A 21317-nucleotide genomic window follows, 5' to 3' on the forward strand; every position below is an offset into this window, starting at 1 on the left:
TCTGACCCAGACAAGGGTGGAGATAGCAGAGTCAGAGAGACTATTCAAATGCAAATGATATCTCCCTAGGGGGTGTATTTTCCCTAAGAGAAAGGAGGTGGTGCCAAGCTCTACTACCTGCCTTCCATTTAGAACCAGACCCCAGAGCCTGGGGGAAAATAGCCATGGGCCACATCTCCTTACACCAGTCAGAAGTGACAGGCTGACAGGCGCCACCTGCTGGGCAGAAAAGCACAGCAGTTTGAGGCCTCACAGGGTGTGTCAATCTTCTAAGACACACCCTCAGGGAAACCTGATACTATTGCCTCCTTCTGAGAACTGAGCCCATTCTGGTCTGGGAAAACCTGATTGGGGTACTAAGGAAACCAGATGCCTAGACAACAGAAAACTACAGCCCACACTAAGGAAAACAAAGATATGGCCTGGTCAAAGGAACAAACTTAACTTCAACTGAGATACAGGAATTTAAACAACTAATGCTAAATAAATTCAAAAAGTTCATGAAAGATAATGGCAAAAGAGATGAAGCGTGTAATGAAAACATGAGGCGTACATAAGATAGAAATTGAAAGTTCGAAAAACCAACTGACAGAATCTATGGAAATGAAAGACACAACACAGAGATGAAAGACACAATGGAAACATACAACAGCAGATCTCAAGAGGCAGAAGAAAACACTCAGGAACTTGAGAACAAGACACCTGAGCACCTACACATGAAAGAACAAATAGGGAAAAGAATGGAAAAATATGAGCAACGTCTCAGGGAAATGAATGGCAACATGAAACACATGAATGTACATGTCATTGGTGTCCCAGAAGGAGAAGAGAAGGGAAAGGGGGCAGAAACAATAATAGAGGAAATGATCAATGAAAAATTTCCCATCTCTTAGGAAAGACATAAAATTACAGATCCAAGAACAGTGTACCCCAAACAGAATAGATCTGAATAGGCCAATGCCAAGACACTTAATAATCAAATTATCAAACATCAAAGATAAAGAGAGAATCCTGAAAGCAGCAAGAGAAAAGCGATCCATCACATAAAAAGCAAGCTTGATATGACTATGTGCAGATTTCTCAGCAGAAACCATGGAGGCAAGAAGGAAGTGGGGTGATATATATAAGATACTAAAAGAGAAAAACCGCCAACCAAGAATCCTATATCTGGCAAAGCTGTCCTTCAAATATGACGATGAGCTTAAAATATTCTCTGACAAACAGACAATGACAGAGTTTGTGAACAAGATACCTGCTCTACAGGAAATACTAAAGGCAGCACTACAGACAGATAGGAAAAGATAAGAGTCAGAGGTTTGGAGCACAGTTTTGGGTGATAGTAGCACAGCAATGTAAGTACACTGAACAAAAATGACTATGAGTATGGTTGAAAGAGCAAGGTTAGGAACATGTGGGACACCAGAAGAAATGAGGAAAGACAGAACAAATATTGCGGGGTCTCACTGATATAAACTATTTATAACATGTAAACTCGTAGACATGAAATCTAAGTTACCAGGATATAGAACAAGGCTAAAGTATGGGGAGTGGTTGCTTATTATGAGCAGAATGTTCAACTAGGGTGAACTTAAATGTTTGGAAATGGACAGAGGCAATGTAGCATGTTGTGAGAATAACTAACAGTGCTGAATGGCGTGTGAGTGTGGTGGAAAGGGTAAGCTCAGAGTCACATAATGTCACCAGAAGGAAAGTTAAAGGTTAAAAGATGGGAACGTATAAAACAGTGAATCTTTTGGTGGCCAATGTCCATGATTAACTGGACAAATATTAGAAATCCCTTTCATGAACTAGAACAAATATATGGCACTATAACTAGGAGTTAATAATAGAGGGGCATATAGGAAAAAATATATACCTACTGCAAACTATATACTACAGTTAGTAGTATTTTAACATTCTTTCATCAACAATAACAAACGTACTGTACCAATACTATGAGTCAATGGAGGGGGTGGTAAGGGGTAAGGGAGGATTTGAGTTTCCTCTTTTTATCTTTTTTTTTTTTTTAGTTTTTTTTTTATTTATTTTTTATTATTTTTTAATCATCATTTTATTGAGATATATTCACATACCACGCAGTCATACAAAACAAATCGTACTTTCGATTGTTTACAGTACCATTACATAGTTGTATATTCATCACCTAAATCAATCCCTGACACCTTCATTAGCACACACACAAAAATAACAAGAATAATAATTAGAGTGAAAAAGAGCAACTGAAGTAAAAAACAACACTGGGTAACTTTGTCTGTTTCTTTCCTTCCCCTATTTTTCTACTCATCCATCCATAAACTAGACAAAGTGGAGTGTGGTCCTTATGGCTTTCCCAATCCCATTGTCACCCCTCATAAGCTACATTTTTATACAACTGTTTTCGAGATTCATGGGTTCTGGGTTGTAGTTTGATACTTTCAGGTATCCACCACCAGCTACCCCAATTCTTTAGAACCTAAAAAGGGTTGTCTAAAGTGTGCATAACAGTGCCCTCCAGAGTGACCTCTCGGCTCCTTTTGGAATCTCTCTGCCACTGAAGCTTATTTCATTTCCTTTCACATCCCCCCTTTGGTCAAGAAGATGTTCTCCGTCCCACGATGCCGGGTCTACATTCCTCCCCGGGAGTCATATTCTACGTTGCCAGGGAGATTCACTCCCCTGGGTGTCTGATCCCACGTAGGGGGGAGGGCAGTGATTTCACGTTTCAAGTTGGCTTAGCCAGAGAGAGAGGGCCACATCTGAGCAACAAAGAGGCATTCAGGAGGAGACTCTTAGGCACAAATATAGGGAGGCCTAGCCTCTCCTTTGCAGCAACCGTCTTCCCAAGGGTAAAACTTATGGTAGAGGGCTCAACCCACCAAACCACCAGTCCCCTATGTCTGTGGTCATGTTAGCAACCATGGAGGTGGGGTAGGCGAATACCCCTGCACTCTCCACAGGCTCCTCAAGGGGGCACTACATCTTTTTTTTTTTTTCTTGTTTTTCTTTCTTTTTTTTTTTTTTTTAACTTTCCCTTCCTTTTTAAATCAACTGTATGAAAAAAAAAGTTAAAAAGAAAACAAACATACAATAAAAGAACATTTCAAAGAGACCATAACAAGGGAGTAAGAAAAAGACAACTAACCTAAGATAACTGCTTAACTTCCAACATGTTCCTACTTTACCCCAAGAAAGTTACATAATATAGCAACATTTCTGTGAACTTGTTCCTACTATATCCATCAGAATTTAACAGACCATAGTCATTTCTGGGCATCCCTAGAACGTTAAATAGCTTATCTGTTCTTCTTGGATTATTGTTCCCCCTTCCTTAATTGCTCTCTATTGCTAGTTCCCCTACATTCTACATTATAAACCATTTGTTTTACATTTTTCAAAGTTCACATTAGTGGTAGCATATAATATTTCTCTTTTTGTGCCTGGCTTATTTCGCTCAGCATTATGTCTTCAAGGTTCATCCATGTTGTCATATGTTTCACGAGATCGTTCCTTCTTACTGCCACGTAGTATTCCATCGTGTGTATATACCACATTTTATTTATCCACTCATCTGTTGAAGGACATTTGGGTTGTTTCCATCTCTTGGCAATTGTGAATAATGCTGCTATGAACACTGGCGTGCAGATATCTGTTCGTGTCACTGCTTTCCGATCTTCCGGGTATATACCGAGAAGTGCAATCGCTGGATCGAATGGTAGCTCTATATCTAGTTTTCTAAGGAACTGCCAGACTGACTTCCAGAGTGGCTGAACCATTATACAGTCCCACCAACAATGAATAAGAGTTCCAATTTCTCCACATCCCCTCCAGCATTTGTAGTTTACGGTTTGTTTAATGGCAGCCATTCTAACTGGTGTTAGATGGTATCTCATTGTGGTCTTAATTTGCATCTCTCTAATAGCTAGTGAAGCTGAACATTTTTTCATGTGTTTCTTGGCCATTTGTATTTCCTCTTCAGAGAACTGTCTTTTCATATCTTTTGCCCATTTTATAATTGGGCTGTCTGTACTATTGTCATTGAGTTGTAGGATTTCTTTATACATGCAAGATATCAGTCTTTTGTCAGATACATGGTTTCCAAAAATTTTTTCCCATTGACTTGGCTGCCTCTTTACCTTTTTGAGAAATTCCTTTGAGGTGCAGAAACTTCTAAGCTTGAGGAGTTCCCATTTATCTATTTTTTCTTTTGTTGCTTGTGCTTTGGGTGTAAAGTCTAGGAAGTGGCCGCCTAATACATGGTCTTGAAGATGTTTTCCTACATTATCTTCTAGGAGTTTTATGGTACTTTCTTTTATATTGAGATCTTTGGTCCATTTTGAGTTAATTTTTGTGTAGGGGGTGAGGTAGGGGTCCTCTTTCATTCTTTTGGATATGGGTTTCCAACTCTCCCAGCCCCATTTGTTGAAAAGACCATTATGGCTCAGTTCAGTGACTTTGGGGGCCTTATCAAAGATCAGTCGGCCATAGATCTGAGGGTCTATCTCTGAATTCTCAATTCGATTCCATTGATCTATATGTCTATCTTTGTGCCAGTACCATGCTGTTTTGGCAACTGTGGCTTTATAATAAGCTTCAAAGTCAGGGAGTGTAAGTCCTCCCACTTCGTTTTTCTTTTTTAGAGTGTCTTTAGCAATTCGAGGCATCTTCCCTTTCCAAATAAATTTGATAACTAGCTTTTCCAAGTCTGCAAAGTAGGTTGTTGGAATTTTGATTGGGATTGCATTGAATCTGTAGATGAGTTTGGGTAGAATTGACATCTTAATGACATTTAGCCTTCCTATCCATGAACATGGAATATTTTTCCATCTTTTAAGGTCCCCTTCTATATTTTTAGTAGAGTTATGTAGTTTTCTTTGTATAGGTCTTTTACATCTTTGGTTAAGTTTATTCCTAGGTACTTGATTTTTTTAGTTGCTATTGAAAATGGTATCTTTTTCTTGAGTGTCTCTTCAGTTTGTTCATTTCTAGCATATAGAAACATTACTGACTTATGTGCATTAATCTTGTATCCCGCTACTTTGCTAAATTTGTTTATTAGCTCTAGTAGGTGTATTGTTGATTTCTCAGGGTTTTCTAGATATAAGATCATATCATCTGCAAACAATGACAGTTTTACTTCTTCTTTTCCAATTTGGATGCCTTTTATTTCTTTGTCTTGCCGGATTGCCCTGGCTAGCACTTCCAGCACAATGTTGAATAACAGTGGTGACAGCGGGCATCCTTGTCTTGTTCCTGATCTTAGAGGGAAGGCTTTCAGTCTCTCACCATTGAGTACTATGCTGGCTGTGGGTTTTTCATATATGTTCTTTATCATGTTGAGGAAGTTTCCTTCAATTCCTACCTTTTGAAGTGTTTTTATCAAAAGGGATGTTGGATTTTGTCAAATGCTTTTTCAGCATCTATTGAGATGATCAATTGATTTTTCCCTTTCGAGTTTTTAATGTGTTGTAATACATTGATTGTTTTTCTTATGTTGAACCATCCTTGCATGCCTGGAATGAACCCCACTTGGTCATGGTGTATGATTTGTTTAATGTGTCTTTGGATTCGATTTGCAAGTATTTTGTTGAGGATTTTTGCATCTATATTCATTAGGGAGATTGGCCGGTAGTTTTCCTTTTTTGTAGCATCTTTGCCTGGTTTTGGTATTAGATTGATGTTAGCTTCATAAAATGAGTTAGGTAGTGTTCCGTTTTTTTCAATGTTTTGAAAGAGTTTGAGTAAGATTGGTGTCAGTTCTTTCTGGAAAGTTTGGTAGAATTCCCCTGTGAAGCCATCTGGCTCTGGGCATTTATTTGTGGGAAGATTTTGGATGACTGATTGGATCTCTTTGCTTGTGATGGGTTGGTTGAGGTCTTCTATTTCTTCTCTGGTCAGTCTAGGTTGTTCATATGTTTCCAGGAAATTGTCCATTTCTTCTACATTATTCAGTTTGTTGCCATACAGTTGTTCATAATATCCTCTTATAATTTTTTTAATTTCTTCAGGATCTGCAGTTATGTCACCTTTTTCATTCATTATTTTGTTTATATGGGTCTTCTCTCTTTTTGATTTTGTCAGTCTAGCTAGGGGCTTGTCAATCTTGTTGATCTTCTCAAAGAACCAACTTTTGGTGATATTTATCCTCTCTATTGTTTTTTTGTTCTCTATGTCATTTATTTCTGCTTTAATCCTTGTTATTTCTTTTCTTGTACTTGGTTTAGGAGTGGTTTGCTGTTCAATTTCTACCTTCTTCAGTTGATCCATTAGTTCTTTGATTTTGGCTCTTTCTTCCTTTTTAATATATGCGTTTAGTGCTATAAATTTCCCCCTTAGCACTGCTTTTGCTGCATCCCATAGGTTTTGGTATGTTGTGTTCTCATTTTCATTCGTCTCTATATATTTAGCAATTTCTCTTGCTATTTCTTCTTTAACCCACTGATTGTTTAGGAGTGTGTTGTTTAACCTCCAGGTATTTGTGAATTTTCTAAGTCTCTGATGGTTATTGACTTCTAATTGTATTCCATTGTGGTCAGAGAATGTGCTTTGAATAATTTCAATCTTTTTAAATTTATTGAGGCTTGTTTTATGTCCCAGCATATGATCTATTCTGGAGAAAGTTCCGTGAGCACTAGAAAAGTATGTGTATCCTGGTGATTTGGGATGTAATGTCCTGTAGATGTCTGTTAAATCTAATTCATTTATCAGATTGTTTAGGTTTTCAATTTCCTTATTGGTCTTCTGTCTGGTTCATCTATCTATAGGAGAGAGTGATGTGTTGAAGTCTCCCACAATTATTGTGGAAACATCAATTGCTTCCTTTAGTTTTGCCAGTGTTTCTCTCATGTATTTTGTGGCACCTTGATTGGGTGCATAGACATTTACGATTGTTATTTCTTCTTGCTGAATTGCCCCTTTTATTAGTATGTAGTGGCCTTCTTTGTCTCTCAAAACATCCCTGCATTTGAAGTCTATTTTATCTGAGATTAATATTGCTACACCTGCTTTCTTTTGGCTGTAGCTTGCATGAAATATTTTTTTCCATCCTTTCACTTTCAGTTTCTTTGTGTCCCTGTGTCTAAGATGAGTCTCTTGTATGCAACATATTGATGGTTCATTTTTTTTGATCCATTCTGCGAATCTATATCTTTTAATTGGGGAGTTTAATCCATTTACATTCAACGTTAAAACCGTGAAGGCATTTCTTGAATCGGCCATCTTATCCTTTGGTTTATGTTTGCCATATTTTTCCCTCTCTCTATTAATATCCTTTATTGTACCCATACCGAATCTCTTTAGTACTGAACCTTTCTCCAAGTCTCTCTGTCCTGTCTTTGTTTCTCTGTCTGTAGGGCTCCCTTTAGTATCTCCAGTAGGGCAGGTCTCTTGTTAGCAAATTCTCTCAGCATTTCTTTGTCTGTGAAAAATTTAAGCTCTCCCTCAAATTTGAAGGAGAGCTTTGCTGGATAAAGTATTCTTGGCTGGAAATTCCTCTCACTCAGAATTTTAAATATATCGTGCCACTGCCTTCTTGCCTCCATGGTGGCTGCTGAGTAGTCACTACTTAGTCTTATGCTGTTTCCTTTGTATGTGGTGAATTGCTTTTCTCTTGCTGCTTTCAGAACTTGCTCCTTCTCTTCTATGTTTGACAGTGTGATCAGTATATGTCTCGGAGTGGGTTTTTTTTTGGATTTATTCTATTTGGAGTTCGCTGAGCATTTATGATTTGTGTATTTATGTTGTTTAGAAGATTTGGGAAGTTTTCCCCAACAATTTCTTTGAATACTCTTCCTAGACCTTTACCCTTTTCTTCCCCTTCTGGGGCACCAATGAGTCTTATATTTGGACGTTTCATATTATCTATCATATCCCTGAGGTCCATTTCGATTTTTTCAATTTTTTTCCCCATTCTTTCTTTTATGCTTTCATTTTCCATTCTGTCATCTTCCAGGTCACTGATTCGTTGTTCAACTTCCTCTAGTCTTGTACTATGAGTGTCCAGAGTCTTTTTAATTTGGTCAACAGTTTCTTTAATTTCCATAAGATCATCCATTTTTTTATTTAGTCTTGCAATGTCTTCTTTATGCTCTTCTAGGGTCTTCTTGATTTCCTTCATATCCCGTACTATGGTCTCATTGTTCATCTTTAGTTCTTTGAGTAGCTGCTCTAGGTGCTGTGTCTCTTCTGGTCTTTTGATTTGGGTGCTTGGGCTTGGGTTATCCATATCGTCTGGTTTTTTCATATGCTTTATAATTTTCTGTTGTTTTTGGCCTCATGGCATTTGCTGAACTTGATAGAGTTCTTTTAGGGTTTGTAGACCTATTGAAGTCCTTATCTCTAATTTATCAGATCTACAGCTTCGTGGAGTACACTTTCTCTAACTAACCAGCAGGTGGCGTCCATGAGCCACCTGTTCTCCACAAGCCAGATCTCCCCTGCTTAGCCTTTTTGGTGAGTGGGGGAGTGAGTCTTGTGGGGCCCAATTGGTGTACCAAGCTTGCGTGTGTAGTTGGTGTTGCCTGCCCTGTATGTGGGGCGTGTTTCTGGGCAGTCGGGGAGGGGGGGTGGCCCTAACAATCAAATCTCCCTGATGATCCTAGAGTTTTAAAGCTGCTGCAATAGTCTAATCCTTCAGTTCAGTCCTGCCACAGTTTGTCTCTGCCACTGACCCACAAGTCTTTGGTATTGGTGTATGGCTCCTGAGACTTGCAAGTGGGCCCCTCTTCCAGGCTGTGCACGCCGGGTCCTCTGTTGAGGGATGACTGTGCTATGTCACAGGTGAGTGCCGTCCCCCCAGGGCAGTTCTGGGCTGCTGGGCTGTGTAGGGAGGCTCCCAGTCTGCTCAAATGATGGCTGAATGGGGCTTTGTTAATTCACACTGCTCCACCTTCCCAGCTCTGGGACATTCAGCTGAGGTTGCAGGGAAGGCTAATGTCCACGCCCAGTTTTGTGGTGTGTGCCTATTATTTGAAGCACTTCCGTCACACTGGGTTGTCTGGGGCAGCTCTGGGCTATGGGGCTGGCGATGGGCAGGAGTGTTTCCTGTCCACCAGGATGGTGGCTGTGAGCGGACACCCCCCTTTTCTTGGGAAGTTGTGTTGTTTAGTGAATTTTCTCAGCCACTGGATTATTGCCTTTTGTCTCAGAGCTCTCTTAGTTCTGCTCTTGACTTGACGTGCCCAAATTGCAATTCTTTGAAGCTTTCTGTATTGGGCTTCTTAGAGTAATTGTTTTAGAAAAAGAAAAAAGGATTTAAAAAAAAAAAAACAAAAAACAAAAAACGGCCCTCCTCAGAGATCTAATGGGTTATTGAAATGCTAATAGACAAAGCAACCAGGGCCATTAAGGAAATGTCCACCGGGCAGAGAGATCAGCTTTGCTTCAGGATTTGCATATGCGCCTCAAGGCCTGAGCTCCGCCCTTCCCCTTTCTGTGTTCACCAGAACTCCAAAAATCCTCTGCTTTTATTTTGGAGTTTTTCGTGTTGTTTTTTTTCTGTGCCTGTCTCCTCTCTGCTGGGCTGGCTGCTCTCAGAGTCTCTGGTGTCTGGTCTCAGTCTATCTATGGTTGGAGTTTGAATCAGTAGAATGAGTTTCCAATAAGAGCAGCCACTGCAGTTCTCCCTTCTCCTTCCGGGAGCTGACAGCCCCTCCTCCCCCGGGACCGAGCCTGGCAGGGAGGGGCGCGGGTCCCCTGGCCGCAAAAACTTACAGATTTCGCTGATCTCAGCAGTTCCACGTTTTCATGAGTGTTGTATGAAGTATGCCCAAAGTCAGATTGCTCTGTGGTGTCCAGTCCACGCAGTTCCTGGCTTTTTACCTACTTTCCTGGAGGAGTAACTAAAACTTACAGCACACCAGTCTGCCATCTTGCCCCGCCTCTCCATACCAAATCTCTTTAGTACTGAACCTTTCTCCAAGTCTCTCTGTCCTGTGTTTGTTTCTCTGTCTGTAGGGCTCCCTTTAGTATCTCCAGTAGGGCAGGTCTCTTGTTAGCAAATTCTCTCAGCATTTGTTTGTCTGTGAAAAATTTAAGCTCTCCCTCAAATTTGAAGGAGAGCTTTGCTGGATAAAGTATTCTTGGCTGGAAATTTTTCTCACTCAGAATTTTAAATATATCGTGCCACTGCCTTCTCGCCTCCATGGTGGCTGCTGAGTAGTCACTACTTAGTCTTATGCTGTTTCCTTTGTATGTGGTGAATTGCTTTTCTCTTGCTGCTTTCAGAACTTGCTCCTTCTCTTCTGTGTTTGACAGTGTGATCAGTATATGTCTCGGAGTGGGTTTATTTGGATTTATTCTATTTGGAGTTCGCTGAGCATTTATGATTTGTGTATTTATGTTGTTTAGAAGATTTGGGAAGTTTTCCCCAACAATTTCTTTGAATACTCTTCCTAGACCTTTACCCTTTTCTTCCCCTTCTGGGACACCAATGAGTCTTATATTTGGACGTTTCATATTATCTATCATATCCCTGAGGTCCATTTCGATTTTTTCAATTTTTTTCCCCATTCTTTCTTTTATGCTTTCATTTTCCATTCTGTCATCTTCCAGGTCACTGATTCATTGTTCAACTTCCTCTAGTCTTGTACTATGAGTGTCCAGAGTCTTTTTAATTTGGTCAACAGTTTCTTTAATTTCCATAAGATCATCCATTTTTTTATTTAGTCTTGCAATGTCTTCTTTATGCTCTTCTAGAGTCTTCTTGATTTCATTTATATCCCGTACTGTGGTCTCATTGTTCATCTTTAGTTCTTTGAGTAGCTGCTCTAGGTGCTGTGTCTCTTCTGGTCTTTTGATTTGGGTGCTTGGGCTTGGGTCATCCATATCGTCTGGTTTTTTCATATGCTTTATAATTTTCTGTTGTTTTTGGCCTTGTGGCATTTGCTGAACTTGATAGGGTTCTTTTAGGGTTTGTAGACCTATTGAAGTCCTTATCTCTAATTTATCAGATCTACAGCTTCGTGGAGCACACTTTCTGTAACTAACCAGCAGGTGGCGTCCACGAGCCACCTGTTCTCCACAAGCCAGTTCTCCCCTGCTTAGCCTTTTTGGTGAGTGGGGGAGTGAGTCTTGTGGGGCCCAATTGGTGTACCAAGCTTGCGTGTGTAGTTGTTGTTGCCTGCCCTGTATGTGGGGCGTGTTTCTGGGCAGTCGGGGAGGGGGGGTGGCCCTAACAATCAAATCTCCCTGGTGATCCTAGAGTTTTAAAGCTGCTGCAATAGTCTAATCCTTCAGTTCAGTCCTGCCACAGTTTGTCTCTGCCACTGACCCACAAGTCCTTGGTATTGGCGTATGGCTCCTGAGACTTGCAAGTGGGCCCCTCTTCCAGGCTGTGCACCCCGGGTCCTCTGTTGAGGAATGACTGTGCTATGTCACAGGTGAGTGCCATCCCCCCAGGGCAGTTCTGGGCTGCTGGGCTGTGTAGGGAGACTCCCAGTCTGCTCAAATGATGGCTGAGTGGGGCTTTGTTAATTCACACTGCTCCACCTTCCCAACTCTGAGACAATCAGCTGAGGTTGCAGGGAAGGGTAATGTCCACACCCAGTTTTGTGGAGTGTGCCTGTTATTTGAAGCACTTCCGTCACACTGGGTTGTCTGGGGCAGCTCTGGGCTATGGGGCTGGCGATGGGCAGGAGTGTTTCCTGTCCACCAGGATGGTGGCTGTGAGCGGACACCCCCCTTTTCTTGGGAAGTTGTGGTGTTTAGCGAATTTTCTCAGCCACTGGATTATTGCCTTTTGTCTCAGAGCTCTCTTAGTTCTGCTCTTGACTTGACGTGCCCAAATTGAAAGTCTTTGAAGCTTTCTGTATTGGGCTTCTTAGAGTAGCTGTTTTAGAAAAAGAAAAAAGGATTAAAAAAAAAAAAAAAAAAAAAAAGGGCCCTCCTCAGAGATCTAATGAGTTATTGAAATGCTAAGAGACAAAGCAACCAGGGCCATTAAGGATAGGTCCACCGGGCAGAGAGATCAGCTTTTCTTCGGGATTTGCATATGCGCCTCAAGGCCTGAGCTCCGCCCTTCCCCTTTCTGTGTTCACCAGAACTCCAAAAATCCTCTGCTTTTATTTTGGAGTTTTTCGTGTTGTTTTTTTTTTTCTATGCCTGTCTCCTCTCTGCTGGGCTGGCTGCTCTCAGAGTCTCTGGTGTCTGGTCTCAGTCTATCTATGGTTGGAGTTTGGATCAGTAGAATGAGTTTCCGATAAGGGCTGCCACTGCAGTTCTCCCTTCTCCTTCCCTGAGCTGACAGCCCCTCCTCCCACGGGACTGAGCGTGGCAGGGAGGGGCGCGGGACCCTGGCCGCAAAAACTTACAGATTTCGCTGATCTCAGCAGTTTGACATTTTCATGAGTGTTGTATGAAGTATGCCCAAAGACAGATTGCTCTTTGGTGTCCAGTCCACGCAGTTCCTGGCTTTCTACCTACTTTCCTGGAGGAGTAACTAAAACATACAGCTCACCAGTTTGCCATCTTTGGGGGGAATCCTCCTCTTTTTATCTTTATTTCTTTTCTGGAGTAATGAAAATGTTCTAAAAATTGGGAAAAAATTAATTGTGGTGATGGATGCACAGCTGTATGATGGTAATATGGGCAACTGATTGTATACTTTGGACCTTTAGATAATTGTATGATATGTGAACAATCTCAATAAAAATTTTTTTTGATTAGGAAAAAAAAAATTATACCAAGTGAAAGAGGCAGACCCAAAAGATCACGTATTGTATGATTCCACGTAAACGAAATATACAGAAAAGTCAAATCTATAGAGACTGAAAGTAGATCAGTGGTTGCCTGGGTCTGTGGGTGGGAATGGGGATTGACTTCAAATGGGACAAGGGATCTTTCAGGGTAATGGAAATGTTTAAAAAATAGGATTGTGATGATGTCTGCACAACCTAAAGTCACTAAAAATGGCTGATTTTATTGTATATAAATAATATCTCAATAAAGCTCTTTTAATGTTTGAAACATTGAGAACTGGCGGTTTGATGTGCCGAGCCCTCTATCACGGGGCTTGCCCTTATGAAGCTCGCCACTGCAAAGGAGACTAAACCTGCTTATAATTGTGCCTAAGAGTCTCCTTCTAAGTACCTCTTTGTTGTTCAGATGTGGCCCTCTCTCTCTAGCTAAGCCGACTAGGCAGGTGAACTCACTGCCCTACCCCCTACGTGGGATCTGACTCCCAGGAGTGTAAGTCTCCCTGACAACAAGGGATATGACTCCTGGGGATGTATCTAAACCTGACATTGTGGGATTGAGAACATCTTGACCAAAAGGGGGATGCAAAATGAAACGAAATAAAGTTTCAGTAGCCGAGAGATTCCAAATGGAGTCAAGAGGTCACTCTGGTGGGCATTCTTATGCACTATATAGATAACTCTTTTTAGGTTTTAATGCATTGGAATAGCTAGAAGTAAATACCCGAAACTATCAAACTGTAACCCAGTAGCCTTGACTCTTGAAGACGACTGTACAGCAATGTAGCTTACAAGAAGTGACAGTGTGATTGTGAAAGCCTTATGGATCACACTCCCTTTATCCAGTGTATGGATGGATGAGCAGAAAAATGGGAGCAAAAAACTAAATGAAAAATAGGGTGGGGGGGTGTTTTGGGTGTTCTTCTTTACTTTTGTTTTTTGTTCTTATTTTCATTTTTTCTGGTACAAGGAAATGTTCAAAAAATAGATTGGGGTGATGAATACACAACTATATGATGGTACTGTGAACAACTGATTGTACACTTCAGATGATTGTATGGTATGTGAATATATCTCAATAAAATTAAATTTAAAAAATAAGGAGAAAAAATGTTTGAAGATACTTTTTAATTACAAAGTGAAAAACAGTAACTTGACAGTGGAAAAACCTGGCAGACTTCACCTTAACCAAGTGTAACGGTTTAGAGCTTGTTATGTACCCCACAAAAGGCCATGTTTTGTTAATTCATCCCTGAGAAGGCAGACCTATTGTGGGTGTGTGAGAATTAGATTAAAATTAGCTTTCACACAGGGTGGGGGCAGTTTGGGGGTTGGCAGAGGGTTAAGAAGCCAAGCTGTAATTGGTGGCCGGTCCTCCTGTTTATCCACCCACTATCCTTGCAATGTGGAGACTCGAGGGTAGAGGTTCCCAAAATAGCCTCATAACTTTTTACCAAACTAGCTCAGACTGGCTCTGCAGTTAAAGAACAAAGGAAAGAGGCCATGTAAGCATAGAAGTGGTGTCAGTGCCTTATATGGGCATAACAGTTATAGTCAGGGGTGGAGACTTGTTTTAAATGTTTCTTGTTTCAAATGTTTCAAATTTGTGAAGGAGACTTATTTTGAATGGTTCAATTTTGCACAGGCTGAATGTTTCAAATTTGAGCGGTTTAGTTAGGCCTGTAGAATAGGCTGTAACCTCTGGAGTATCCAGCCAACGAAGAAACAGGGGAGGGACTTGTGTGTTAGGCTTAGGGCATAAATAGTACTGTGTTCTATTGTTCTGCAGCCAACTCCCCACACTTTGGTTGCACACCCGTTCTTGCAAGATTGTGAATAAATTCTTTTCTTCTCCACAATTAGGTGAGCGTTCATTTCTTTTTAGGTATAGTGCTTGTTTCTCACAGATGGGACCTTTTGGTTCAATTGAGGTATGACCCAGCCCATTCAGGGTGGGTCTTAATCTCTTTACTGGGGTCCTTTTTGAGGACGAGAGAGAGAAAATGCAGAGAGACATTTTGGAGAGAGCTTAGAGAGAGAACAGAAGCCGGGAGAGAAGGATCAGCAGATATTGCCATGTGCCTTCCCATGTGACAGAGGAACCCTGGATGCCAGCCACCATTCTTCAGAGACAGCATTCTCTTGTTGATACATTAATTTGGACATTTTCACAGCCTAAGACCTGTAAACTGTAACTTAATAAATCCCCATTGTAAAATATACCATTTCTGGTATATTGCATTTTGGCAGCTTTAGCAAACCCAAACACCAAGTGACAGTTATCATCAGAAATGAGACAAATCAACATGATGTGCCTCCAATATAATTACTGTGAAGAGCACACCACCATTTCTGGGTATTGCCTAAAATGTATATCCTGAATTAAATCATGAGAACACATCAGACAAAACCCAAACTAAGGGTCATACCACAAAACAACTGGCCTGTACTCTTCAAAAATATCAATGTCATGTAAGTCAGAGAAAGACTGAGGAATTATTCTTGATTAAAGGAAACTAAAGAGACATGACAACTGAATACAATACATGATCCAAGATAATTTTTTTTCTGGTTACAAAGGACACTGAGACAATAGACATAATCTGAATAAGGTTTGTATTAAATAGCAGTATTGTATCAGTGTTAATTTCCTGATTTTGATGACCCTGCTGTGATTATTTAAGAGAATGCCCTCATTTTTTTTAAATTTAATTTTATTGAGATTGTTCACATACCATACAATCATCCAAAGATTCAAAGTGCACAATCAGTTGCCCATGGTACCATGATACAGTTGTGCATCCATCACCACAGTTAATTTTTTTCAATTTTTAGAACATTTTCATTACTCCAGAAAAGAAATAGAAAAGAAAACTCAAATCTTCCCATACATCTAACCAACCCCCTTTATTATTGACTCATAGTATTGGTATAGTACATTTGTTACTGTTGATGAAAGAATCTTAAAATACTACTAACTGTAGTACATAGTTTGCAATAGGTATATTTTCCCCTATATACTCCTTTATTATTAACTTCTAGTTATAGCGTCATACTTTTGTTCTAGTTCATGAAAAAGATTTCTAATATTTGTACAGTTAATCATGGACATGGTTCACCACAAGATTCACTGTTTTATACATTCCCATCTTTTAACTTCCAGCTTTCCTTCTGGTGACGTGCATGACTCCAAGCTTCCCCTTTCCACCACATTCACACACCATTCAGCACTGTTAGTTATTTTCACAATAATGTGCTACCGTCACCTCTATCCATTTCCAAACACTTGAGTTCACCCTAGTTAAACATTCTGCTCATAATAAGCAACCACTCCCCATTCTTTAGCCTTGTTCTATATCCTGGTAACTTATATTTCATGCCTGTGAATTTACATATTATAATTAGTTCATATCATTGAGACCATACAATATTTGTCCTTTTGTGTCTGACTTATTTCGCTCAACATGGTGCCCTCAAGATTTCTTCATCAACCCATTTTGTTTTTTTTTAAGATGGCTTGGTTCACACACCACACATTCCATCCTAAGTAAACAACCAATGTGCGGGACACTGATTACGTGCTTCAACTTGGCGGGCCTGGGCCAGGGGACCGGATCCGCCCCTGGGGAGGGTGGTGGGCACGGGCGACAGCGCCCTCCACAGCCCCCCAGGCCTGGGAAAGTGAGGCCGGAGGCAGGCCCCATTTCCTCACCCAAAATACCACCGTTAAGGGAGGCTTGCCGGAGGGAACCGCCTTTTCCCCACCCCCTTATCTTGCCCGGACACTCCCCGTTGCCAGTGCAACTCCCATCACCACCAGTGCGCATACATTGTTGCCAGACACCGTTGCCAGAGCAACTCCCGCCCCTTTTCAAACAACCTCCGTGCTCTCTTAGAACCAATCCTAACCTCCGCACCCTCTCAGAACCAATCCTAGCCTTTATCCCCTCAGCATTGACTTGTAACAACCCCCGCCCTCTATGCCAGCCTATATAACCTGTGCTCACCCCTAATAAACTCTCTTGGCTTCTTCACCCTAAAAGAAACGTGTCCCGCCTGTTCCTTCTCGCCGCCCTCCACACCTTGCACGCCTCCGCCAGGGACCGGGCCCAGTCCCCCGCCTCGCCCTCGCCTCCGGGAAAGAGCCCCCGCCGCCGGTACCCTCCGAGCAACGCCGAGAGCCGAGGGTTCAGCAACCGGCCACCACCCCCCCCCCAGACAAATCAACTGCGACCGCACCAATGGTTCCCTGTATAATCAAGTATGTATGCATTCCCCACCATCACCACTATCTATATAAGGATATCTCCATTTCTTCCACAAAGAAGGAGGAAGAGTCAAAGAAGGTGGAAGAGTCCAAGCAGGTAGAGACAAAAGAAAAAGAAAAATAAAGAAAAAAAAATGATGGCTAAAAAACAACAAAAGGAAAGATAGAATTAAACTGAAGGACAATAAAAGAATCACTAATGCCAAGAATTGTATACCCCTCCCTTATGTTCCCCCTTACAGGCATTTAGCTTTGGTATATTGCCTTCGTTACATTAAAGGAAGCACAACACAATGTTTCTGTTAACTATAGTTTCTAGTTTTCATTGATTGTATGTTTTTAAATGCCCTCATTTTTACCACTGTATCCAAGATTTACTCTCAAACAGTTCAGAAAAAAAGAAAAAGCAAATGTGGTAAAATGTTAACATTTGCTGGGTGAAGGATATATGGGAATTCTTTGTTCTATTCTTGCCAAATAATTTAAAAGAAAAGCAATGCATGTGTGCTTAATTACCGTTTTTGTAAAAATATATATACTCTGAGTAAAGATTAGACAAACACGTCAAGAAATAGATATGTCAGGATGATGAGACTATAAGGTAAATAATTTCTTATCTAATTTTAAAAGTAAAGATCTGAATCAGTTCCCATTATTGGAAATAAACAGACAAATGGAGAAATGCTAACTTTAATAAGAATAAAAACAATCAAAAATATGATTTTATGTTAAGTAGCAAAAATTAAACAAAATGTTAATGTCCTAAGGATCTGGTTAAATTTGTACATACATTTATTTATAGTGATGGCCATATAAAGTGGTACAACCCATTTAAAAAGCAATACAAGGTAAAACCTACATACATTCATACTTTTTGTCACAGTACTTTCATTTCTAGGAACTTATGTTAAAGAGTCTTTGATAATAGCAATAAAGATATATTCATGAAGATATTCTTTGCAACATAAACTATGATAGCAAAAAAAAAAGGAACAATTGTCAAAATTGAGGGGAATATTTTAGTAAGTTGTGATTCATCAACAATAGAATATTGCCTTACATACTAAACTTTTAGGACAACAGAAACAGAAAAATATAGAAAAACCAACTATATACATTGATTATAAATATATAAAAACTTTTAAAGGATTGTAGAGCAATATGCAAAGTGAAAAGCATAAACAGGAGTAGAATAATTTTTAATAAAAGAAAAATCCTTTAATATTGTGATATTGTTTGAACAATAAAAACCAATTGTATTATGTTTGGCAGTAGAAAAGATTAAGTGTTTATAATTATAGTAACTCACTGCTCTGATTTCTCCCAAAATTTAAGCATGAACTAGATAATAATCCTAGGCCTGACTTTTTAGCATTCTAGAATATATCTCCTTTAAGAAGTATCATGAAATTTTTATCAATTCTTATCACATTAAAACAATTGTTGGAGAACCTAAGATGGCGGCTAGGTGAGACAGGGCAAAAAAACACCTCCATGAAAAACACTAGATAAAAACCAGAAAGTGACCCAGAACACCAGTTCCAGTGATGCAACAGCCAGACAAGGTCTGCTAAATCCACAGGGACTGTGCATTTGGTGAAACCAGGAGTCTGCATTCTGAAACGAGTGAGTGAGCTGGCTAGAAGTCCAGCGGCCGTGCTGCAGTGTGGGGAAACGGTGGGCTGGTGTTTGGAGACGGACTAGTTCTTTAAAAAACAAAAAAGAAAACCCAGGAGCTGCTGTGGATACAACAGGGAGAGCCGCGTAGTGAAGCATGGCAGGAGCAGACTGGGCCAGCGCCTCGGTACCTGGCATGGAGGATACCCCTTCCCACACCCGCTGTTGATTCTCTTGGGACCAGGGGAGCAGATGGGAACCAAAAGGAGAAAAAACCACTCCCCTTGCAGCCATCTCCCTGGCAGGCTGGGAACACTCCTGCCTGGGGCCGGACCCACAGCCCAAAGCTGCACCAAGAAACCCAGTGTCACAGGGACTCTTTCTCACAGCACCGCTCACACGCCATAATATCGGCCGTGGACAGTGGCCTTTAGTGCACCCATGGCTGACTGACCCGGAGCTGGGAGGGCGGAGCTGTGCGAAAACAGGGAAGTTAACATGTCCCATTCAACCGTCTTTGAAGTGGGCTGGGAGCGCCCCTGCCCGGCCTGGCGACCCAGGGCTTCCCTGGTGGGCTGGTGCACACTTGTGATGTGGCACGGCCTTCCCTCAGCAGAGGTCCTGGAAGAGCACAGCTGGGAAAGGGGACCCGCTCAGAAATTCCGGGGACCCTATGCCAATACCAAGGTCTTGTGGGTCAGCGGCAGAGACAATCTGTGGCAAGACTGAAATGAAGGCTTAGGCTCTTACAACAGCATTAAATCTCCAGGAACACCTGGGAGGTTTGATTATTAAAGCTGCCCTGCCTCCTTAACCACCCAGACACACACCCCACATTCAGGGCAGACAGCACCAGCACACCCAAATTTAGTGCACCAACTGAACCCCACAAGAATCAGATCCCCACACACCACAAAGACAAAGTTGGGGAGAACTGACTTGAGAGGAATAGGTGACTCACAGACAACATCTTCTGATTAGTTAGAAAAAGTGTATACCACCAAGCTATAGTTCTGACAAATTAGAGATCAAGTAAAGCAAATGCCAAGAGGCCAAAAACAACAGAAAATCTTAAAGCATATGATAAAACCAGACGATATGGAGAACCCAAACCCAAACACCCAAATCAAAAGATCAGAAGACACACAGTACTTGGTGCAATTAATCAAAGATCTAAAGACAGACAACAAGAGCATGGCACAGGATATAAAGGACATGAAGAAGAGCATGGCACAGGATATAAAGGACATAAAGAAGACCCTAGAAGAGCATAAAGAAGAAATTGTAAGAGTAAATAAAAAAATAGATGATCTTATGGAAATAAAAGAAACTGTTGGCCAAATTAAAAAGACTCTGTATACTCATAATACAAGATTAGAGGAAGCTGAACAACAATTCAGCCTCCTCAAGGACCAGAGAACAGAAAATGAAAGAATAAAAGAAAGAATGGGGAAAAAAATCGAAAAAATCAAAATGGATCTCAGGTAGATGATAGATAAAATAAAACATCCAAACTTAAGACTCATTGGTGTCCCAGAAGGGGAAGAGAAGGGTAAAGGTCTAGAAAGAGTATTCAAAGAAATTGTTGGGGAAAACTTCTCAAACCTTCTACACAATATAAATACACAAAGCATAAATGCCCAGCGAACTCCAAATAGAATAAATCCAAATAGACCCCCTCCAAGACATATTCTGATCAGACTGTCAAACCCTGAAGAGAAGGAGCAAGTTCTGAAAGCAGCAAGAGAAAAGCAATTCACCACATACAAAGGAAACAACATAAGACTAAGTAGTGACTACTCAGCGGCCACCATGGAGGCAAGAAAGCAGTGGCATGACATATTTAAAATTCTGAGAGAGAAAAATTTCCAACCAAGAATACTTTATCCAGGAAAACTCTCCTTCAAATTTGAGGGAGAGCTTAAATTTTTCACAAACAAATGCTGAGAGATTTTGCCAATAAAAGACCTGCCCTACTTCAGATACTAAAGGTAGCCCTACCAACAGATAAACAAAGTAAGGAGAGAGACATACAGAGAATTTTAACAGACATATATAGACCATTACATCCCAGGTCACCAGGACACACATTCTTCTCTAGTGATCATGGATCTTTCTCCAGAATGGACCGTATGCTGGGACATAAAACAAGCCTCAATAAATTAAAAAAAAAAAAAAAAGAATTTGTTCAAAGCACATTCTCTGACCACAATGGAATATAAATAGAAGTCAATAACCATCAGAGACTTGGAGAATTAACAAACACTTGGAGGATAAAAATGAGGGAGAGATGAAAACATTCCTGGATAATCAAAAGCTGGGGGACTTCATCATCAGTACATCAGTCCTATAAGAAATGCTAAAGGGAGTTGAGCAGGCTGAAAGGAAGGGACACTAAACAATTGACTGAAACCACATGAAGAAATAAAGATTTCCAATAAAGATCACATGGTAGATATAAATACCAATACTACTGTATTTTTGATTTGTAACTCCACTAATTACTTCCTACAGGATATAAAATACATAAACTGTAATGATAAATCAGTGGTTTTGGACTCAATGTAAAATATGTAATTTTTGACAAGAACTACATAAAGGTGCGGGAATGATGGAATATAGGAACATAGTTTACGTGTCCTATTGAAGTTAAGTTGGTATCAAAGAAAAACAAGACTGTTATAGATTTAAGAGGTTAAATTTAAGCCCTACAGTAAACACAAAGAAAGTATCAGAGAATATGA

This window comes from Choloepus didactylus, chromosome 17 (assembly GCF_015220235.1).
Source record: "Choloepus didactylus isolate mChoDid1 chromosome 17, mChoDid1.pri, whole genome shotgun sequence".
In the NCBI taxonomy this organism is placed as follows: domain Eukaryota; kingdom Metazoa; phylum Chordata; class Mammalia; order Pilosa; family Megalonychidae; genus Choloepus; species Choloepus didactylus.